The sequence below is a fragment of the Camelus dromedarius genome, chromosome 6, assembly GCF_036321535.1.
Source record: "Camelus dromedarius isolate mCamDro1 chromosome 6, mCamDro1.pat, whole genome shotgun sequence".
Taxonomy (NCBI): domain Eukaryota; kingdom Metazoa; phylum Chordata; class Mammalia; order Artiodactyla; family Camelidae; genus Camelus; species Camelus dromedarius.
The window spans coordinates 82,749,508-82,772,912 of NC_087441.1; the positions used below are offsets into that span (position 1 = coordinate 82,749,508).

Below are 23,405 nucleotides of genomic sequence, written 5' to 3' on the forward strand. Positions count from 1 at the left end.
AGTCTAGGCTATCTGGGTTGGCAAATGCAGGCTGGGATCTGTGAAGGCTGGGCTGTGCCCTGAACACAGGCCTTTCCCGTGGCTCCCGAGAGCCCAGGGGTCGGAGTGAGAACAGCCTTGCCTGGGTTCCCCCATCCTCATCTGCTCACTGGCAGGTGTGACTGCTAACAAGGAACTCCCCCAAACCTTGGACCCTTCAAAGTTCAGACCACAGGAGAACATTGAGTCCCTTCTCCTGGGCCTCCTTTGTGAGAATCCAGTGCCTTCTGAGGTGACCAGAGGCAGGAGATGCCTCCCCCTCCAGGGAGCTCTCTTCGGAGGACTGTGACGCACTGCACCTTGCTGTGAGCTTGTGGGGTTCCATCCGTGGTCCTTGCAGAACCAGACTTGAGACTGGCTTAGCAATAGAAATGACAAGACTGAATCCAGGGCAGGGCCGGGGGGAGGAACAGGGGAAATTGAATGTGACCTCAAAAACCTAGGTGGGTTCTGGGTCTGTTACTAAAATCGGGAGCCTGGGAGGTACCTGCCAGGAATCGAACTCTAGAGTAAATGGTGGACATGAGGCATTTTTAAGATTCCATTTGTCATCCAAGTTAGGACTTCAAAGAGGCACTCGGGTCTATGGCCCCGGGGCTCATGAGAAAGAGCCGGAATAGAGATACACGTTGGGGGTTGTCATTCTTAGCTGGTGTTCACAGCCGTGCAGGTGGATGAGCTCATCTCGAGAGGTGCAGACTGAGGCTGAGGCGGGGCAGGGCTGTGCCTGGGTTGGAGGAAAGCCCAGACCATGCAGCTTTGGTGTGTCACTCAGTGGCGTTTGGGATTTTCAGAGCAATGGCATTTATCCTTAAGGGTCTTGGGGGTGGGCAGGGCCACCCAGGAAGAAATCTGAACGGAGGGTTGTGGCCACGCGTGCGCGTCTGGGGATGATGCAGAGGCTGCATGGTCCAGGAGGGGAACCTCCTCGGAAGCTGGAGTCGGAGTGGGGAGTGGGGAGAAGGTAGTCACACTCACCTGTGAGGGAGGGACAGAGGCCTAGGGAGTCTCCACCCTAGAGGACTCTCTTTCCCACGAACAAAAGGCCAACAGACAGAAGATTTGAGGTCAGAAGGGGCGGGCGCTGGGAGAGGAGCCAAAGTGGAGAATGGTGGTTGGACAGTTTTGGAATAGTCTTCCTCCAAAATAGAGTTAAAAAAACCCAGACTCTTAAGAACATTGATAGTGAAGTTGGAGGAGATAGTTCTTTTTCTGGCCTCCTAAAGGTAAGGCATGAATCCGGGGATACACAGAAGAATCGGGCAGTCTGGTCCGGGGGCTTGACCCTTACCAGGGGGAACAGTGCAAGTTTAAAGGGAGAGAAGGGCAGTGGAGGGAAGCTAGTCAGGCCCCGTGTCAGGTACCAGTCGGCAGCACTACTTGCGTGTTGCTTTCTCATCCATGCCTCCCAGGTGGGCGGTGGCAGCCCCCTTTTGCAGATTGGGATCCTTCTCAGAGGGGTTAAGGAATTGGTCCGTTTAGCGGCTAGTCAATGCTGTAGCAGGATTCAAGCAGGGCCTTGTCAGACTTCAAGGGCATGTTCTATCTACTAATTCCGGTACCTCCCTGTTGTACCTGGATTGGTGTATTGGGTCAGTTTTGGAGCCTTTCACAAAAAGTACTATTTAAGTGCTTCAGGACTGTTTCACAAAGCTCAGTGTTTAATGGTTCAGAAGCACCGCAGTGATTTTCGCCCCACAGAGGTAAGGTCTTACTCCTTTGACGCTGACGTGGCTGCAAATGACGTACAGGTGCAAAACCAGACTTAGCAGCTTCTGAAGGGAAACTCTCCAGTTCTCCCTTGATAGGCTTTCTTCCACGGGATGTAACCTGCAGCAACGTAGATCTGAGCTTTCCGTATGGAGTGAGGGTTTGATATCCAAAGTTAGCAAAGAAGGGTCAGATGGAGAAAATCGACGTTAACAATTTATTTTGGGGTTTCATTAGACAAGATGCACTATCGCTTAATGGCCCATATAACGTTTGTAATTGAGTACAGAACATTGCATTCCTTACTTTCTAATGAGAGCTGTCTTGCAACGTAAGGTTGTCTGCTTTGGAACTTCAGCTCAGCCACTAGGGCGCCTGTCAGTGTGTTGGTGTGATTGTATTTACACAGTGCATGTAATCTGGGCTTCCTCAGCCCCAAACACTCCAGTGCAGAATCATAGGCTGTAGGCATCACTTAGTTATACAAATACTTCTACAACTATATGATACAAAAAAAAAAAAAAAGAGAGAGAGAGAGAGAGATTGCCTTTATAAAAGTTCCTTTGATTTTAACTGCAAACTGTTGTTGAGCAGCTCTGGTTTCCTTTGGATATGAATATGTACATTTCTTTGCATGTAACTTGGATTTTAGACTAGAACACCAACCTCTTGCTTTCCATGAGCCACAAAACTCATAGCCAAATGACATACGTATGAAACATTTTATTCTTTTCTTCTGAGACAGAATCCTTGAATCTGGGACTTGGGCTGTGATTTAGCTTTTTGCTCTTCCCACCCATCTTGTCGTCTCAGTCCTTTTCCCACGTGGCCTCCAAGAGGTCATGGTCTCCGAGGAGCAGGTGGACAAACACCAGTTGGTCGCCAAGCAGTCCTGCTGTAGAGGGAGCCCAGCCAAGAGCTAAAGGACATCATCAGAGAGGGCTTCCTTGAAGAAATGGGCTCTACATTCAGTTATGAGGGCAGAGTAAGAGTCAGCCAGGAGAAGGAATCAAGAGGGTGACTCAGGTGGCAGGAGCAGCCCGGGTAGAGGCCTGGAGGCTTGTGGGGTGGGGACTCGGGGAGAGTGCACTGTGCGGTCCAGGGTGGAGGGTGCCCCTGCTTGGGAGGACACTGGAGTGGGCCTAGGGATGGAGGGCTTTGGAGGAGCTTGGTTTTTTACTAGAACTGACACAGAAGAGGCAGTGAAGGGTGTCAGCAGAAAGTGACCTTCAGGAGAGGTACTCCTGGTTTTGCTTCTGATGTTCTACAGAAAGAAGGGGTCGGGGTGGGCGAGAGCAGCTCTGCCCGTCCCTTTGAGACCCACCCCTTCATTCATTTATTCATAACACATGCAATTCTGAGTGTCCAGGGGAGAGAGGGTGGACTCACAGTATTAAGCAAAATGTATTGCTTCTTGAGAGCTTAGCAGTGTCAGAAGTTGTCTTAGAGTAGAATGTTCTAGGAACACAGCAGGGGCACCTAACCCAAAGTGCAGAGGTTCGAGGGAAGGAAGGCTTCCTTGACAAACAGTCAAAATGAGCCTGGAGGCAAGTGGGAAGTAGCAGCAGGTCAGGGGGCACCTGAGGTCATTGGGGACCTGGGTACTGAAGTGAGGCTGGGCGAGCAGCGTCGGGGGTGGGGCTAGAACTCTACCAGGGAGCCTCTGAAGGGTTTGAAGTGGGGGTGATGTAATCAAATTTGTGCTTTGGGAAGGCTGTCCTGGCTCTGTGTGTGTGTGTGTGTGTGTGTGTGTGTGTGAAGCGGGGAAGAGGGGGAGAGTGCCACCAACTGGGAGGGTCATTAGAAGACCATTGACAGGCTGGGGGACCACCAGTGGGAGAGGGGCGTCGGGGTTGCTTGGGGACGTCAGAGTCATTGTGGATGCCGGATTTCCTCATGGGGAGGGCTTATTAACGGGGACCCCCTAGCGGCACCTTGTGGCTGGAAGAAAACGGATGCAGCCAGGTGGACTTTTCTCTTCTTCCCTGCCTTGTGTGATGATCTTAGCTCAGCCAACATTTGGAACAGAAGAGCTAAGTTTCAGGGTAGTCCAGGAGTTTGTTGAGCTCGTTCGAGTGAGATCTGATAGGATTTAGGCTTGTGTTGAGATCTGCATGTTCACTTAGCTATAAACGTCCCGTCTTTTGGATTTCCATAGGGGTATTTATTCTTGATAAAGATTGCTTTCTTGGTGAGAGGAAATTTAATACAGCTGCTGTCTTTCTCAAAAAAAAAATCTTATCTTTTAAGAAATTTAATATTCAAAAGAATAGCAACATTTAAAAATGTTAAAGTAAGGCTTTGGTGTACTTTCTTTGGTTTCTGAGTTAATGTAGAGGTAGAGCCTTTGCATTACTTAAATAGCACATCCTTGTCAGTATTTAAAAAGCTGTTAGTGAGCGCCCCAGGCCCCACTTCTCAAAGCATCATTAAATCTTGCTCTGAAATAGTGAAGTCATAAAGTTCTTGTTGGCAGAAGCCAAACAGTTGGTTTATAATGTGCAGCATAGCACCCTTTATAAAATAATAATAGGTTCAAAATTAAGACAGTGGAAGATAATTGATATTTTTAAAGCTGAAACATAAACTCTCTTGTGTTAATGTTGCAACTGGAAATTTCGAAAAGAAAAATCCTACTGTAATATCATCTACGTGGAATACATATATGTCTATAACGTTTGCAATGTAACTGCGCAGTGGTTTTTGAAGTCAGGACCATTCCAGCTGAGATACTGGCAGTGATGCTTGCTGGTTTTCAATGGAAGACCCTAAATTTGCCTTCTTAGCTTTATTCTTTTCTTTTCTGTTCTCTCTCTCTCTATCTATTTTTTTTTTTTTTTGTAGTGAGAGGGCTCAGTAGTGCTTTGCCAGCATGATTTTGGGGCAATTTGGGGGCAGATATCGTGCACAAGCAGTGACATATTTCCATGCATTTTACTTTCCAGACATCACCATGGAACATGTGGGGGTTTGTGCCTGCAGGCCGGGATGCTGCAGGACTCCCTGGTCCATCACCGTTATGTCTTGGAGCTGCTCCAGTCAGTGAATGACTTTCTGTGCCTTGGAGGTAAGGTGATCTGATGCAGATGATCAGATGTGTAACTAAGTACTGTTACTTGAAATAGAACACCTATCAAAAATGGCTCTAAAATACAGGATGAGGGAGGAGAATTGGCTGAGCTGCTTGCATGGGGAATATTCTCAGGTGACTCCCTCATTGTGTCTCCTGTCACTCCACACCCCCCCAGCCCTGCACGGCAGTCATGCTGAAGCAAGCATGCACTTTCTCAGAAACGCGCTGAATTTCCTTGTGCCTCTGTTTGTTGGCTTTTATTTTTTGAAAGCACATCTTGCCCTTTGCTTAAATGCCATCCCTGCCTAGTCACCTCTTACACTCATTCTTCTGGACCTTGTCCATACGTAGCTGCTGAATGGATGAACAGAATGTAGTATCTCCATGTAGTGGAATATTATTCAGACGTAAGAGTGAATAAAAAAGAAAAAAATAATAAAGGGGAATATGAAAATGGCCACCGCTTCTGGGAAGTCCACCCTGACTGCTCAACCCGCTCTTTTCCCTTTGAAACCCAATCACTTATGCTCCTCTCTACTCTATTTGATAGTACTTACCACCTTCTAATAAACTTTAACACTTTCAAAAAAAAAAAAAGAGAGAGATGCTGATACCACTTCAACATGGACGAACCTTGATAACAGCACGTTAAGTGAAAGGAAGCAGACACAAACGGCCACATATTGTTGACTTCAGTGATCTGAAATGCTCAGAATAGGCAGAGGCAGAGAGCAGGTGATGGTTGCAAGGGGCTGGGTGGAGGGGTGTTGGGGAGTGACTGCTAGTGACAGGGATGTTCTTCTGGGGTGATGAAGTGTTCTGGAAATAGATGGTGGTGAGTGCTGCACAACCGTGACTGTGCAGAATACTGCTGAGCGCTGTCTCTGGGAGTGCCTGTGGTTGGGGGCGGCTTTATTTTGTTCTCATACGTGAAGAGTCATCTTGTGCTGAGGCCATTCTACTCCTGTGAGTGGTGAGGCTCAGAGACTTTGCAGAGTCATGTGTTATTTTCCCCCTTGCTGAGTGTAAGCAAAAAATTTTTAAGCTTGAGAAAATGCTCCATCTGCAGAAATGTCTTTCAGTTTTGCATGGTGTAAAAATCTTGAGAGATTTTTAATCGTTGAGGACAGCCTGTGGGGGGAAACAGCCCGTGAAGCCTGGGTGACACTGGGAAGAGCCTCGCTTCCATCCCTGACAGGGGTGGGGATTTCACCCCCGTTCAGGCAGTGAAGTGCCCAGACCCGTGAGCGGAGTTGACAATCGTGAATATTTACGTGTATCCGCTGCTTCATCTTGGATATTAATTTCAAGCTGAGTCAGTTTGTGGCGGCAGCCTCATCCTACATCAGGAATCTATAGTATCTGCTCTTTGAGGTGAAGACCTGACAGACTTGATTATTTAACAGTCTCCCTTGAATTGATATCTCAGATTCCTTTGTCAATAGTAAAACAGCAGAAATATAGAGGTCCTTTAATGCCGATGTGACCTGGAGCAGGTTTAGTCTCTGTGCCTCAGTGGCCTTATCTGTGGGTGTGGAAGATGATAACAGTGTTTCCCTCAGAGGGGCTGGTGAGGGGAGAGTGAGGAGCAGAAAGGGAGGACTTACACGAGATGCTCATGAATGACAAAATTTAGTGCTCTCAGCCTGGTGAGGCCTCAGGGGCAGAGATGGCCGAACAGAGCAGTCCTAGCCGGAGCTCAATCCGTTGTTGGCAGCTGTTATGATCAGTATCACCACTGTGGGTTATCAGGCAGTTTTAAGACTTTGTAATAGGAATTCATGAATAATGTTAAAAGATTAGACAACTCAGATCCGGTTTACATAGTTCTCAAGATTTCCTATGAGAAATGGATATTTTTCCCCCATCTTAAATCTGAGTTGAGTCTCTAAAAAAATTCTGTATTCCTCCATCTTTTTGATTTAATTCTCCATTTCTTGAAAAAAAAAGTCTTTAAATGGCGTTACTGGTGTCTGAACTGAGGGTCTCATGCATGCTGAGCACATACTCTCTCAAGTGAGGTATAATCTCCCCCGTGATTTTTTTTTAAACTTTTCTTTCTTAGTATTCAGAGGTTAGAGGCCTCTAATTCTTTTTCTGGAGACATGTCCATGAACTTGTAAATCTATAATTAGTGGACAAAAATTGGTTTATGAAAAAATTCTATAAAACATTCTGCAATCCATTCAAAAGGAAATGCTCATTGACATAAAATGTTTCTCCTTTATGGTGATTTCTAATTTTTTGTCTGCCTTAACTTATTAAAAGTAATCCTCATCATCATAATGACCAAGCTTGCTCTGAGTGGACACCTCCCTAAGGCTAAAATGCTTTCCTCATATTTTACCTCATAGCAGGTGTTTAAGGGTAGGCATCAGTGTCTCCTTTTTTGCAGCTGAGGGATTGAGAAATGGGGCAGCTTGTCCAAAATCTCACACAGCTGGCGCTGGCAGACTCAGGGCTGGAACCCAGGCTGCACAGGATGCTTTCTCAATGTCTCCTCTGATCAGCCCCGTGTTGAGTGGTTTCCCGAACTCCTGTGAGTCCATAAGTGAACGATTTTAGCGGTCTCAGTTTGATGAAGCCTTCAAAGGAGACACACCAGTGAGAATGTGAGACAGAGTGGCATAAATTGAAATTGTACATTTTCACAAATGTTGCATTCTCAGGCAATGGCTTAAAAAGTTTATATTTTTTTATTTTAGTGCTCTGTAAACACTAAAAAAAAATATTAAAAATGATTATAGTGCAAAATAGGAGTGGGCTTTGAAAGTCCAACCATTGCTAATGATGTTGCTTGTTTTTCTCTAGTGGTGCTTATTGACAGAAAAATTTACAAAGACTGAATTGGTTCTATGTAGTCTTAGTATGGAGGAAAGTTTTGTCAGTGAATATTGTAAGTAAAATCTTTACTCTTTTCTTTCCTGATGATGAATATGTAAGTTGTTTTCATGGCTTAAGTACATTTCCTCATTTGTGAAATTTGAGTGATGCCGTTTACCTTGTTTGACTGTGAGATGTAGACGCCTTGTATACGAAGCACCCAAGAGCTTCTTAGTAAAAATATGCTGTCACAAGGACAGATAGTTTAGAAGGATCAACTTTGAATACTAAAGAGGGTGGCTTGTTTCTGATGCATATTCAATATGCATATATATGAATATATGAATATGGCTTAAAGTAACAAGGATACAGGGTTTTGGGTGTGTGTGCAGTATGAAGGTTTAATGAAATCTGTATCATTCTAGTGAGACAGGGACTAGTTAAATCACTTTAAGCAGACGGCCTTGAAGATTATTTACACAGAATGTGTGTTGTTACAACTCAGAATTCATGTTGCCGTGTAACCATCCACTCAGACATTTAAATTCGTAGAAATCTGACCAGAACTATTAAGTTTAGAAAAATCCACATTGATCATTTTAAGGGAATAAGCTTCTTTCTTTTGTGATTAAAGAAATTTTGATTTATTTTTCTGAATGCTTAATAGGTTTTAAAATATCAAAACATTGATTTGACATGTCACTTTTTTTAATAGAATAAATCTCATGCTGTTTTAATGTGCAAATAAATGTTTTTGTATTTCAATACACTTGTATGATTTCCTGGCTCTTTGAGAAGTATTTTGCAAGATACTTAGATTACCTAATTTTGGAAAAATACAGACGTGACTTTTATGAATAGAGGTCTAGTACAGATCAGTTGGTTTTTGCTACAGTGCATGACATGAGGCCTAGGAGAGAGAGCTTTGCTGCTGATTGCCGGAAGGACAGATCCCAGATCTCAGTCTCCCCTCCTGTAAAATGAAGTGGCTGGACTGGATTCTTTCCTCTTCTAAAATGAGTTTCCATGAGCCTGTGTCTTTTGTTTATATTCAAGAGTATTAGCAATGTCAGATTAAATACTGAATACCCCTCCCTTCCCCGAAGCAAACTGCAGTATGTGCTACATAAGCTTTTAGTTATCTGATTCTTGTTTCTGATTCAACAGGCAATTTTTGTGTTGCATCTTTCCCGGCAACCTGGAAGGTCTTTTTAGCCATAGGAGGCGCTGTTGCACCTTCATACAGTCTTAATTTTCCTGTTTGTAAAAGAAGGCTTAACAAATATTTTTTTGCTTTGATTCCGTTGCTTAGTGCTTCAGAATAGCACAATGTCCATTATGTCTGTCTACCTGGAAAAATTATTCTGCTTATATCTTTGTTTTATTCTGTCATCTCGCTGTGAACATTTCAGACTTGCTGTGCAAACAATGGCAAAATCAGTCTTTTATTCCAGTGTTAGCAACCAGTGAGCCGGGATTTTATAAAGCAGCTAGAAGCGGCCTCTTGAGCACCTTAAAGCTGAAAAGTGTACTGAGTTCCCTGAGTATTGACCCACCCGCTGTGTGTCATTTGGTGGGAGGTGATTTTGTACATAGAAGAAGGGGTGTAGTGATTTGACTTGGGTTTGCGTGCACGCGCTGCCACTGAGCCACGTGAGCCTGAGTCAGTTTGTTCTGAGTTTCTCCCTCGTCTGTGAGATGGGGATGCTCGTATATGCTTTGCAGAATTGTGAGAATCAGAAATTATGTAAATTGTTTAGCACAGTGGGAATGTCAAAGGGCTCATAAAGTTTAGCTCCTGTTTTGTATGAAGCCATCATTTTACAGTCTTTGGCAATTACTAAGAAACAGGAAAATAAGAAAAGCTGGTTTTATGATGAAAGTATTTGAGGAGGTTCCATAGTTCCTATACCCATAATTTAGCATCAGCAAAGTCAAGACCGTTACGCAGTCACCCTGAAACAATGTTAAGCCACAGAATTTTTTGGTACTTCATATATATTGGGGCTTAAGTGGACCCAATACTTATACACATGTTTTCTCCAGCAGCCAACTGAGAGATGACACAGAAGAACAGACAGGCGATAAATGTCTCCTTTATTACTGATGAAGCCACGTTCTCCATGAAATTCAGGGCTGTGGGAAAATGCGTGTCATGATACTGTGTCCCAGAATTAGAGACTCATGCAGTCCCAGTTAGCTCTGGGCCACAGCGAGCCTTCCCTTAAGATGATCTGCCCCATCCTGCACAGGGCTGCCCTGCCATGGAGCTGAGCATCCCGGGTGCTTCCCAAGGGTGGCCAACACTGGAGGGAAAGGAAAGGTTTCATATGCCCTGCTTGTCTCTCCAGACTCACACCTCAATCTGTTATTGTGAAGAGTGCTAGCCGTTGGCCAGGGGTCAGGGGTGTGAAGGGGGAAGCACTCTCCATGGACCAGAGGAGTGTGGAGGAGGCATCCCTTCTCACAGTTTAAACAGGTGGTGGGATGCAAGAGAAGGGTGCTCCCCAAGAGTTTATAAGAGGGGAAATAAGGATTTCCTTTGGGACTCAGACTAGCCATGAAACACAGAAGATGATTAGTAGGGAGACTTGTAAATCACTTTCTTATTAAATTCACATTTGTTGAGCACCAAAAATGTGCTACATTTTTTTCTGAGCGTTTTACAGAAATGAATCCTTCAAACTTCACAACAAGTGAGTAAGGGATATTTGATTGTTATCCCAGGTTTACAATGTGGAAATTGAGGCATGGAGAGAGTAAGAAAGTTGGCCAAGGTCACAGAGCTAGTAAGTGGCAGAGCTGGTATTTAAACCATGGCTGTCTGGTTTCCAGGCTCCCAGGGATGGGCTTTGGGTGTTTAGAGGTATCTGCATCCCTGGATCTCTGTACCTCTGTGCATCACTTAGCCCAGAAAGGACAGGGAAAGGAGAGTTACACAGGTGCTCACAGTCGTGTCTCAGCCACTGTCCACGGACAGTGCACCGTGATTGGCGTTAAATGTCTTCTGGGCAGCAGATCTGTTCGTATAACAGAAATTTAGTCCACTGAGTTAATCTAGAAACCCTTCCTGCTCTGCTTCTGTCCATGGTTGCCATGTGACTGCCTGCCCGTGATTGGGCCGCTGAGGAGAATCTGTACTCATAGTTGAACTCTGATATTTCAGTCTGGTTCGTAGTTTCACATCTCCTGTTACATTAATAAATTCAATTTCTGGTTTTCTTGCATCAGTCTCTCATGAGTTTGGTTAATGTGACATCAGTCCATGGGATCCCAGGGTTGCTGACGGTATAATTTCTGAGCACGTTGTGGCACTTCTACCCGTGCGGACCTGGGTGGCAGTTTTCCGCCTTCCGCACTGATTTCCCCGAACAGCAGGGTCCTCTCCCACCCCCGGATGTGAGGCTGGGAGCTCTCAGAGTAGGCCAGTCAGAGGCCAAGTCCACCAATCAGAAAATAATGAAGTCCTTGGAAGTGGGTTTAATAGAAAAAAAGGGCTTCCAGGTAGTCCGATGGGCTGTTCGATTCCATTTGGTGAAAAGCTATCCGCTGTTTCTGGTTGAGCTGCTTCTTTGCTGTTGAAAAGTCTGGATTACATGGAGGGATTTTAAAAAGCAGAAAGGTGTGATTTCATGTGGTACATCCACACCGGTGAGAAGTGATGGATGACCGCCTGTGTGAGGCATAGACAGAGTCTTACAAACTTCATAAAACAGCTTTAAAAGCTCTGCCATCTGAGTGCATTTCATATGGGGTCCAGTTCATCACTGGTCACCCTGAGAGGGCAAATAATTGATAATGGCAGAAAGGACACGGAGGCATCAAAAAGGTCTCAGTCATGTTCCCTGTTTAAAGGATGTGGCACAATGTAATATATTTGAGCTGGTTCTTCACTGAACAGTTTTGAGTGTTTTCTGGGACTCACCAGTGCACCAAGGTTCCTTGCAGCTGGGTGTCCCCTCAGTGCAGCTCTGTCAGCCCTCATCCTGGGCTGACGTGGTGTCACGGGGAGCAGGACGGTCAGCATCCCCGGCTCCTCCGAGCTCCGTTTCTTCATCCGCAATGCTGGGTTTCTCTTCGGTGTCTACTTAGTAGGGTTGCTGAGAATCACACCTGATGGTGGTCAGGGGCGATTTGTGGTTGTCTCTGTGATTGTCATATAGTGAATATTTGATAGAAACTCTTGTTTTTTATTAAAATTATGGCTCCTAGATTGCAGTGGTTTTTAGTCTGCATTTACTCTTTTTATAAATTTATTCTTATTTTTAAATAAGCACTTATTTTTATTTATTTTTATGAAGGTACTGGGGACTGAAGCCAGCACATTGTGCATGCTAAGCAGGTGTTCTACAACTGAGTAATACAGACCCTCCTTGTCTGAACTTAAAAATAAATATTTCAATACACAAAATAGCTCTTAAACACCATCATGGGACCTATTTTCTGTATAGACAATTGAATACATATGCTATGTCAATAAGAATAAATGTTGTTGGGACATACTTTCTGAATCTGTTTACGTGTTTAAAAACGATCATAGGTAGTGATAAACACGAGTCTTGGATCCATTACTTAGGGTCTGTTTTGCCATCATGGGAAATTATATTCTACAGAGAAGGCTAATTGGGTCTCGTTGATATTTGGATGATTTAGCAGATGATGAAGGCTTTCAAAAGCTGACAGTTTTGTATTTTAAACTAACTACAAAGTTATCTTCTATAAATTGGAAGACCTCAGCTTGTGAATTGCCCAGTAATTCAGTGTGTACATGTATGTGTCTCTGTGAACGTGTGTGTGTGTGTGTGTGTGAATTCAGGAAGGTAGAAATAAGTTCCATATAGCCTTCTGATACCTTTCTCTTCCAGTTCAAGGCGTAGGCATATATTTATACAAATAAATTGATACTCTTTTGTCATTTGGCATATTGGTGGGAATAAAAGTTTCTCATACTTGTTTCAGAAGGGTTGGGGAGAATGAGCTTAGAAAATAGGAGGAGATAGAGGCAGGAAGGTTCTTTACTCTTTGTGCAGGATGAGAAACAGTAGCTTTTCTTTTTTCTACTAAAGCAAACTGGCACTGAATTGTAACATACTATTACTCAGAATTGCCTTTCTGATCAGATATGAGTGCCTCAGATTTTTCAAGGCAACATGAATGATGAAATGTGTTTTAGCAGTTATCTTTAAATGTAGTTTTGTTTTTTAAGTAAAAGGCTATAGCCTGTTCTTTCTTCCAGCGTTACAAGAATTTCCCATTGATCCAGGTACATGAAAATTGTGCTTAGATTCTTCGGGTTATTGTTTTTTTTTTTAAGTGCTTATTTCATTGTGGTGTGAATGAATGTTTAAAATTTCTGGATTTTGATGTTTAGAACATGCTGATTTATCAGAACTGTTAAAAACCTGATTGTTGTTTGGTCCTCGTTTGGTGGGGCATCCTATTGATTTCTGTTGTCTGTTAAAGAGGGAAATTCTTCCTCTAGCCTGTAGATCATTAAGTGAATGGTTTGCAGTGTGCCTTTAAAATTCTTTGAATGCATTGAGCATGTTTGTCCAGTGAATTTTGAATTGACTCATAGAAATGACTTTGATTCTGTGGCTTTTGCTCCTCTCCACATGAATTTGAATTCTCTGTTGCATTTTGTATACGTGTTCTTAACAGGGGAAGAAATTTTGCATTTTTTACATAGGTGGGTTTTCCTATCCCCTCTGAATGCCTTCTGTAATTGATACAGCGAAAATCTGTTATTGCAGTGCTTAATTATTTCATAAACTATTTTTTGGCTTAATCAGAAACAATGACAAAGAATGATAATAAAAAACATGAAAACCTTCCTTCCTTTGAAGAATAGAAATGAGGTGGTCAGGCTCACGCGTGCTTTGTACCTGACACCCTTACTTTCATGTCATTGTGTATCATGATTCGGAGATAGAGTTGCTTCAGGTTTGTAGATATTTGTTTTAACATTTGTGTTGAATTCATTCTCTAGGCTGATGTTTCCTGTTGCGTTTGTGGAAAGTGTAGATGAAGGGAAACAGATGCTACGTTTTGTATTCAGGAGGCCTGAGTTGCTGAAGAGAATAGAGGGTGGGCTGAGGAACAGAGTGACACTCCCTCACCTCCAGGCTGAAATTGATGAACAATGAAATCAATTAGGTGTATCGGTATTTATTTGAGCAATAGAAGTCAGAGGGCCCAGACTGTCTAGTTATGCGCAATGGAAAGTACTGAATTCACCTGCAGAATTAGGTGATTTACCAAGTAGAAGCAGCTTAGAGCAATCAGAAAAATCAGTTCTATGATGAGATATAAAAAGAATATAATATCTATTATTTCTGAAACTTTTCTATGTTAAGTTGTGTAGAGCTAAAATTAAGTTCCAAGCACCAGGAGTTAAGAGTCTGGGTGGTTCTGTGGGATCGTTATTCAGGGATGTGTCTAGACCCTGCTGGAATGGCCGAAGCTGGCAGGAAAAGACCCAGAGCCAGGATTTGTCATCCTAGGGTGTCCTCCATAATGGTTCCATGTGATAACCCATGATTGGGTTAACAAATTTAACAGACACCAGATGCATGTCAACTTTAAGAAGAAAAAGTGTGCTTAGTAACTGCTTTCAAGCAAGCACCTGTGCATCCTCACTCCTGTCTCCTTGCCATAAAAAGCAGAGACAATGCCTTGCTTGCATATTTGATGTTTTAGATAGCACTCTGTTCATTGCACAGCAATGAGCCAGGCCATCAGCTATAAATGCTGGGCGTGCGTGCTGTTAGTCTATTATCCCCTAAACACGGACCTGGCTGGACTGTTGGTCTGCTTTTAATGAATATCTAAAGAATTTATCTTGTTCCCCTCTCCCCATGACTACCCTAAAGGTAAACTAAGCCTTTTTACTCATTGTGGATTCTACAAGCTCTGTCTCATCCTGTCTTTCCCCAAGTTCCTGTTTACTATCACACAACTGTTAAAGACTATTTTCTTTGATTATACACAATAAATATGGGAGCATTTGAGAGGCTCTTGGAGTTGGCTCCCTACTCCTTCTCGCTTTCTTTCCTTTTTCCACAGTCTTGAGTCATTCATTCCATGTCGGTAAGACTTCTGCCAGCCAGAACCCACAGTTCCAGGTGAGAAGGATGCAGACTTTATCTCTCCTACCCTAGGGAGAGAGAGAAGAGAATTGAGATCTGCTCCCCCGTGGTCCCTTCCTGCCCCAGGGCCACTCCAGTTCACCTGCAGCCTTCTGGCCTCTGCTCTCAGGGCCTCTGTCCCAAGACTGACATCAGCCTTTTTTTCCCTTGTCAATATTTCCTGTGTCTTTCAGAAGTTGGTCTCTTCTCTGCAATTACACCCTGGCAGATGTGATGGTGGTCAGCGTGCTGGTGGGCAGTTATTTGGGGACTCCCAGGAGCCATTCTGATTCTCCTGAGTCTCTCATTCGGGGTTACAAAACTGTCGAGCACCGGAGGAAGCCCATTCACGTGAGGTCAACACAATATCACATCACTTTCATTTTGTTTTTGAATTTTCAGTGGAGAAAGTATTTGTAGCAAACTGTTCCAGATTTTCGGCCGCCTGCTTTCCTCACCATTATTTCCTTGTTGGCTCTGGCGCTTGTTTAAAGAACCAGGTTTCTTCTCTGGTCATTTCTAGCAGCTGGGCTTGCCGAATCCTTGATCTGCATTTGAAGCAGAATGCTTCTTCGTGATGTCAAACTGATTTTCCTCGTCATGTCTTAATAATTTGTGTACACTCAGCAACTCTTTCAAGTGAAATGCTCTTTTCCAATTTCGGTTAACTCACATTTGCTGAACTCCTGCTTTCATGCTGAGGGCAGTTTCTTCTTCCTGTAATAAAATTTAGCAATTTGCATTTACTATAGGAAGGTAACTGGCTGGAGGTGCTTTTTTTCTTACCAGTTTTAATAACAATTCACCCATTAAAATGTACGGCGGTTTTTACTCTATGCCCAGAATTGTTCATCCCAGTCAATCTTAGAACATTTTCATCCCCCCAACAGGAAGCCCCTTACGCATATGCAGACATTCCCATCTTCCCCATCCTCCCACAGCCCCAGAAAGCCACTTTTCTCTCTCTGCGGATTTGCCTGTGCTGGAAATTTCATGTAAATCTAGTTACTTCATGTAAGTGGAACCATCTATTGTGACTGACTTCTTTCACAGTGAGTAACGTTTTCAATATTTGTCCAAGTTGTGGCCTGGGTCAGTACTCTATGCTTTGCTATTCCTGAATAGTATTCCACTGTATGGCTGGGCCCCTCTGTTTACCCATTCATCACGTGATAGACATTTGTGTTGTTTCTGCTTTTTGGCTGTGATGAGTAATGGCGCCGTGAATATTCCTGTAGGAGTTTTTATGTGAACATTTGTTTTCAGTTCTCTTACGTGTGTGCCCAGGAAGCAAAATTGCCTGGTCATTCAGAAACCAAATGTTCAACTCTCTAAGGACCTGACAGGCATTTTTCCAAGTTGGCTACGCTGTGTTATATCCTCACCAGCAACGGCTGCGACCTCCGTTTCTTCTGTGTCCTCATTAGTGCTTGTTACACTTTTTTTGATTATAACCTATTGTAGTGAGTGTGAAGCGGTTTCTCCTAGTGGTTTTGACTTGATTTCCCTTACAGCTAATGATATTGAACATCGTTTCTTTGTGCTTTTTGGCCATTTGTATATTTTCCTTGAAAAATGTTTTTCAGATCCTCTATTCATTTTTTAATTGAGTTGCCTTTTTATTGTTGAGTTGTAGGAGTTCCTTTTTGTTTTTTTTTTTTATAGATACAAATTCCTTATCAGATAAATGATTTGAAAAAATTTTCTCCTGTGTGTTGTTTTTTCACTTTCTGGATGGTGACATTTGAAGCAAAGTTTTAAATTTTGATGAACTCCAATTTATCTCTGTTTTCTTTTTTCCTTGTGCTTTTGGGGTAATATTTAATATCTGAGGTATTTTATTTAACCTTTTATATATAAAATAACTTAATTATTAGGACCGTTCTAGGAGACAGGTGCTGTTGTTGTCCCCAGTCTATGGATAGGAGACTGAGATTCAGAAAATTTCACTGACTTATCAGTGTCAAAGCTACACAGTTGCTGTTGGAATTCAGACCCTCATGTTTGTCCCAAGCATCTGTGATCCTCACCACCATGCTCCACTACTTCCTGGAACCGTTAATGAAAAAGTCTTTACTTTTTTGATTTCTTGTTTTTGTTTTTCTCATTGGGGCCTCATCTCCTCATTTCCTTAAAGAGATCAGTGTAGGTTTATTTTAGGTCTCTTGTAGGCAGAAGCATTGCTATCAGTTAACTTCTTTATTACTCACTCCCCAGTGATGGCTTTTGCCAATTGACCTAATCAAGTCATGCTTAAGTCTTTCCTTCTCATGACACTAACAACAGAGTCATGACTTACTGAATGCTCAAAGCAGAAAGTACTTGATTGATTTTATTTTGCTAACCAATCAAACCAATCAAATAAATACCCGGTGTTGAAACATACGGTAAGCCCTCCAGAATAGGGTCACTGTCTTCCTTGTGTTTCGTTTGTTTGGTCACAGTGTCTGGATAGTGCCTTGCTGTCCAGCAGTTTTGTTAGGATACGGTGCTCGTGAATCATTCTAAGGACAGAATTTTGACAACAGACTGTGTTGTTCATTCCACGAGGGAAAAGTTAATATAGAAATACTGCTCAGATCTATTTTAAAATTAAGTTTGGAATTTTGAGAAGAGTTCAAGAAACCATACAAAGAACTTTTTCACTAATTTTAGATCTATCTTAGACACATTATGGTTACATAGCAGAGTAACTTATCAAGAAGATTTGACAAGAGTTGTGTATTATTGATTATTTGTTTTAGTTGAAATATTCTACATGGGATAAAATATTCAGTGCCCATAAATGAACAAATATGTTTGTATTTCTATGCAACATGGGAGTAGACTTCATATGTTTCTATATAATATATATGACTGTGTGTTTTAATCTGTCTTTCAGTGTTTTTATAGTTTTTCAGCAATGTTGTAACCTTGGAATTCTTCTAAGAAAATCACCTCAGATTCTAGTGCAGTTTGTACTGTGTATGCTGTCTTATGCATGGGATTCCACTGTCCCCTTAGTGAGGAATTTCCTCTTCTATTGAGTTAGTATCAGAGTTCAAGGAACTGTGATTTCTAGGCCTTTGCTTTCCATGTGTTTGCACTTGGGTGTCAATCACAATTTTCCCTTTCTTGAGTTTTCATTGTTCAATTAGAATTTTTGAAAATAACTTAATTTGTTGCATCGGTCTCCCTAGAAACTTGATGTGTTTGTGCTTTTCAGTTTTCAATTAATGAAAAATGTAAATACACTCTTGTTTTTAAGTAGTCCTTTTTCACTAGATATTTGTTTACCTCTTTATAGTTAAAATATTTTTTTCCCAATGAGTGAATCGGTGTGTATATTTTAAAACAAACCTTACTTTTTATTCTTTTTATTGTAACAGTTATATTCATTGTAGAGAATTTAGAAAATAAGAATAAACAAAGTAATAACTTCACAATGGCCTCTAATCTCACCTGGAGATACAGTTGTAAGGATTGAAATTGAGAATAACAAGTCCTCTTAAATTGTTCTTCTTTTTCAAGTACGTTTTGGTTACTGAGACCCTTGAATTCCCATATGAATTGTAGCAGCAGCTAGTCAGTTTCTGCAGAGGAGCCCGCTGGGATTGTGATCGAGACCACGTTGAATATACGGATTGCTTTGGGGAGCACTGCCATTCCAAGAGCTCTGTCTTCTGATCCAGGAATATGCGTGGTGTGTCTGTCCAGGTATTTAGGTCTTCTTTAATTTTTTTTCAACAATGCTTTGAGTTTACAGAGTTTTATTTTACTTTTTGTTTTTTGCCTTTATACTGAGGACAAGTGTGCAAGGTACCAGGATCAGAAGTGTATTTGAGCCCCGCCACTTGCTGCCACCATGGTCGCTGCGCTCTTGCTTTGCCCGCTCTACAACCTTGCACAGAATAGGACCTCAGTAACTCTCTCTCTCTCTTGAATGATTGTATGATTGTTGGATGATGCTTGAGAGTCCTTGTGATGATTTTATTTCCCCAGCCTTTCCCCACTTCTTTACTATGCCCTTTCTCTTCCTTTCCTCCAGCCTGGGTTTCAGTCTACATGTGGCATTGATTTTTCTTGTCTATAGACACTTCCTTTCACTTGTTCACGATCATTTTACATGTGGGCTGTGGAAAATTGCTAGATGTCAAGAAAGAGCCAATCGATTGCATGCTAGTATTTTTAGAGTGTGTTACTGTTTTATCGATTGAAATTAAATCAGGCTGACCCCCTGAGCCCTCCCGTGAGCTGTTTTCGCCTTCCTACAGGTGATAATGCTCTGGTTGCTGAATGTGCCCTTCCCCAGACTTGGTTTTGGAGTTAAGTCACCATCAGTGGAGCCCTCTCTTTAAAAGATGAAGAAAACATTTGCTCCTTCTCCCTGGTTGGGGACTTGGATGAGATGAGGTACCAGATAAAGAATGGAGCCCCACCTCATTCTAACACCCGCTAGTTCCATTCCTTTCTCCAGGGAAAAAGAGTACAATTCAACACTATAAACATTGATTGTGAGCTAATGAGATAGACAGGACAACCGATCATTTATTAAATATCCTTTCATGCCAGAAACAAATGTATTATACACACAAAAAGCACGCAAAGCCCGGTAGTACCGTGATTACAAACGTGGGTCCGAGTTCGAGTCCTGCTCTGGAGTGACCAGTCATGAGAGATGGAGAAATGTTAGGTCAGCTTAGCTTCTCCTGGACTTGTTTCCTGTCCTGCAAAGACGGGCTTGCTAGGCGTCCCTCCCCCTTAGAGGTGCTGTGGGGTGTAAATGGCGCGTGGGCAGCCCGAGCACAGCTGCTCATTCCTCGTAAGGGCAGGATAGCATAGCTTTTGTGATTACAGCTTTATGACCGTCCCGTGTAGACTCTTAGTGCTCCGAAGGGATGCCTTGTGGTTTGGAGATGGGATTCTCACTTCTGTAAATACCCAAGGATTTTGTTATTGGGCCGTGCTGATTTGAATCTATTCTTTAGAAAGTACATATTGTAGATATATTTTTCAAGCATGCATGCTTTTTTCTTTTATTATTTATAGTTCTACCCTCACTCTTGGTGGGACTTTTCATGGAATCCAGGAAATAGTCCTAAGCCACCTGCCTCTTCACACTTCTCCGTGGTGGTTTTCTTCCCTGACTAGAAGAGGGTTCTGCATAGGAAATTTTCTTTGTTCCCCTTTTCTTGGAGTCTCTCTGTCTGTCTGCCCATCTCTCACCTGTCCATCTGTCCATTTATCTACACACTGAATCTTCTGACATGTTCCAAAAAGCATTTCAGGCAGCTTACAGAACAGATACCAAATAAACAGGTGAGGAAATGGGGCCAAGTTCAGACAGTGAGGCTAGGAGGCAAGCCTGTGTGAGGGTTGCAGGCATGAGAGACACACGTCTGCCCTGTGACTTATAAGATCGACAGCAACAGTGTGCCTGAGGCTCCCAGCAGACACAGGGAAACAGGGTTTGTGGGAGATGCTCACTGGCTGTGAAATAAATAAGTGGCTTAGGAGATGCCCAGCCTTTCCAGCTACTAAGGCTTTGGAGAATATTTTGAGTTTCTTCCAAAATCAGAGTATTGCATCTTTTCTTTTTTCAGAGATCTATGTATAGTTTGTTACATTCTATACCTGGTAATTTCTCCAAAACTGCTTCCCACGTGAGTCCCATGACTCGGGAATGAGGTGGTTCTGCTCATTGACGGGGGTTGGCCAGAAACAGAAAATGACAGCCTCAAAGGAGCCTGGGATTTGTCAGTTATGTTTTGTCAGTACTGTAGAGTTCAAACTCTTTCACAGTATCTCTCCATCTGAGGCGGCAGCGTGCTCTCTTACCAGCATCAGGAGCTCAGGACCACAGGATGGTGTGGGCTGAATGCACTGCCGTCAAGACAGCTGTGCTAGTCACTGCAGGTGTGGTTCTTTTACATAAGGCATTTCATGTTCTTTACTAGAATGTTTCAACAGAGAGTTAATTAACTGAGTCAATTCACATTTAATAAATATGATGCTTTGTTGAAAAGACAGTTATAGGCAGAAAATAAGCTGTGAAGACTTTAAAAACGGTTTCATTACTGAAATTTCAGTAGGGAAGATACACAGTTTATCTTATTTATTCCTCTCTTTTAAAGTAACAAAGAAACAAGACAGAAAAGGCAGAGGATGGTTTCTGTTCTTCCTCTCCGCTTGCAGGTGCCCTCACCTCCAGTAGCATTCATCCAGACACCAGCACTGACACTGGCCGTGCTCAGAACTGCCTCAGACCTGAAGACAAAACTGACAAATAGAAGGGGGCTACGCCCTGTTACAGCAGGTGCTCTCACTTTGTGGGTCCTTATGTAACTGCACGATGTTAATCAGGATCGCCCGTTCTACATTGTGTAGCGCTGCTGCGGTGTCTCCTAGTTACTTGTTTCTGTAAGTATTCATGTATTATTCCCCAATGCGTGGTACTACACGCCTAAAAATGCTTTTTTCAGATGAAAAATAATTTGCATTTAATATAATAAGTCTGAAAAAAGGGGCAAAAGAGTCTATCCTGGTCCCGCTACTCAGAGATAATAATTAACAATTTAACATTTATTTTCTGTTCTTTTCGTCAGTGTGTATCAGCTCTGTCATAAAAACCAGTGAGCACTCTGTCCCTGTTTACTGTGCGGAGATCTCCATTTTCCATTCGGCTTATTACATGTTTTTCTACAATATTCTATCTCCCCTGGCATGATTTTTAATGACCAGTGTAGCATTCTGTCTTACGGAATGCATCGTCCATTTTACTTCGGACTTAAATAAACTTTTAAATTCCAAGTATACTTAACTGAAATACTGAAAAGAGAACTGTGGTGGTACAGGAAGGCCCCTAACTCCCTTCCCATTATTTCCTGAGAGTAAAAGCTGTGGAAAATTTCGTATATATATTTCATGACCTTTATGCCTATGAGATACATATATATACACATATGAGAAATCAATGTATAGGTGTGTGTATATATGATTTATTTAAAAATGAGACCATACTATATGTTTTTCTGCAGCTCGCTTTATACACTCAGGGGTATATCATAGACGTCCTCCCACTCCAGACTCACCCTGTCCTTTCATATAGATTGGAGGGGTCTCCTGATGTGCGGGTGTCGTCTCTTGTCCACGGACACATTTGGTGGGAGACTGCTGTGGACAAGACCCTGGACCACGGCGAAACGCCGGATCCCTCAGCAGCCGCAGCTCGCCGTGATTTACCGTAATATTGTCTTAATGGTGGACAGTTAAGTTTTCTCCACTTTCCACTGTCAGAAAGAATGTTTGACTTGCATCCTTCTTGTACAGACATTCCTGTGATCTTGTATGTATATTCCTTTAGTTAAGGCTTCTGGAAATTTAGTCCCTGGATGTGACATTTACATTCATCCCAGACTCCTTTCAAGTGACTCTAGAAATTCCTTCTCCATTGGGGAATGAAAAAATGCACAATTACTTATGTAACCAATTCTCTATCGCTGGATATGATTTCACTTCAGTTTTTCTTCCCACCTTTCTAAACAGTGCTGTGTAAATGCCCTGATGAATACATCTGTTTGGACTGATTTTTTTTTTTTCCTAAAGGAAACGATTCCTAGAATTGGAGTTGAGTCAGTGCGTACGTACGTTTTTCAGAGTTTACATATCCATTGATATGTCATCCTCTGAAAAAGTCGCTCATGATTTGTTCTCCCACAGATGGACACTAACTAGAATATCTTAAAAATATTCACCAATATGATAAGCAAAAGTGCTTTTTCATTGTTTTAGTTTGCATTTGATGACCAGTGAAGTTTTGAGCTTTTTTCACTCATTAGCCTTTTGAATTTTTTAAAATGAATGATTCATTTTGTCCTTTGGAAACATTTAAGCGAGGGAGCTTCTTGTTGCTTTGTGACAGCTCTTTGTATGCTATGAAAATTTACTTCGTGACTTCATCAACATGTATCACAGAGCTTTTTCTTGTCATTTCTTTCCTTTCATTTTGTTCAGAAACAAGATTTCCTTTTAATCTTGTTGTGGCTCAAACTACTCTTAAGATAATAAATGTCTTCCTTATGGGTTTTAACTTTGACATTCTTAGAAATACTTCCTTATAATGGAATACATCTCTTATGTAGGTTTTTTTAATCTGTAAGGTGGTGATTATAATAGTACTTGTTATAGTGAGGAGAAGTTGAGTTAATAAGAGCAAAGGGTTGTATTTGCTGTTATTAGTACTTTTTATTATTTACATCATTATGTGCAATTTATCTTGTGGTCATTATGACAGGAATAAAATTTATTCTTTCTAGGTGATTCTGATTGTCCCAGGACAATTATTGAATTCATACTTTTCTCTTTGATTTGAAATCCCACCTGTACAAAATAATTACATACACTAGAGTCTCTTTTTGAGCTCATGGTTCCCTTCTGTCAATCTCCCTTCCTTACTCCAGCACCATATCTTACATATTGTAAAAATTTATTTAATAACTGGCAGTCTGATTTTTTTTGATTCTTTTCTTCCATCCCAAATTTTCTTGTCTAGTATTATGACTTTATTATTCCTGAAGAGTTCCAAAATATTTTGTTCAAGTTAAAAAAAATCAGATTGGAAATTTCATGGGAGTTTTTAGTAAGTTTTGAATTAT

At 42.1% G+C, this 23,405-nt stretch overlaps 1 long non-coding RNA gene across 2 annotated transcripts in view; it reads left to right on the top strand.

Annotated features, from left to right (window-relative positions):
• The window catches only part of LOC135321520 (uncharacterized), a 30,521-nt gene extending 8,473 nt beyond the window's left edge, over positions 1-22,048 (top strand). Inside the window, exons 2-5 of one of the 2 annotated variants that reach the window (XR_010381356.1) lie at positions 4,695-4,816; positions 18,283-18,468; positions 20,947-21,171; positions 21,860-22,048. This is a non-coding gene — a long non-coding RNA (uncharacterized LOC135321520). Of the gene's footprint in view, positions 1-4,694; positions 4,817-18,249; positions 18,469-20,946; positions 21,172-21,859 lie in introns of those variants that run through there. The other variant, XR_010381355.1, reaches the window with a different exon arrangement.
• Positions 22,049-23,405: the final 1,357 nt, after the last annotated feature.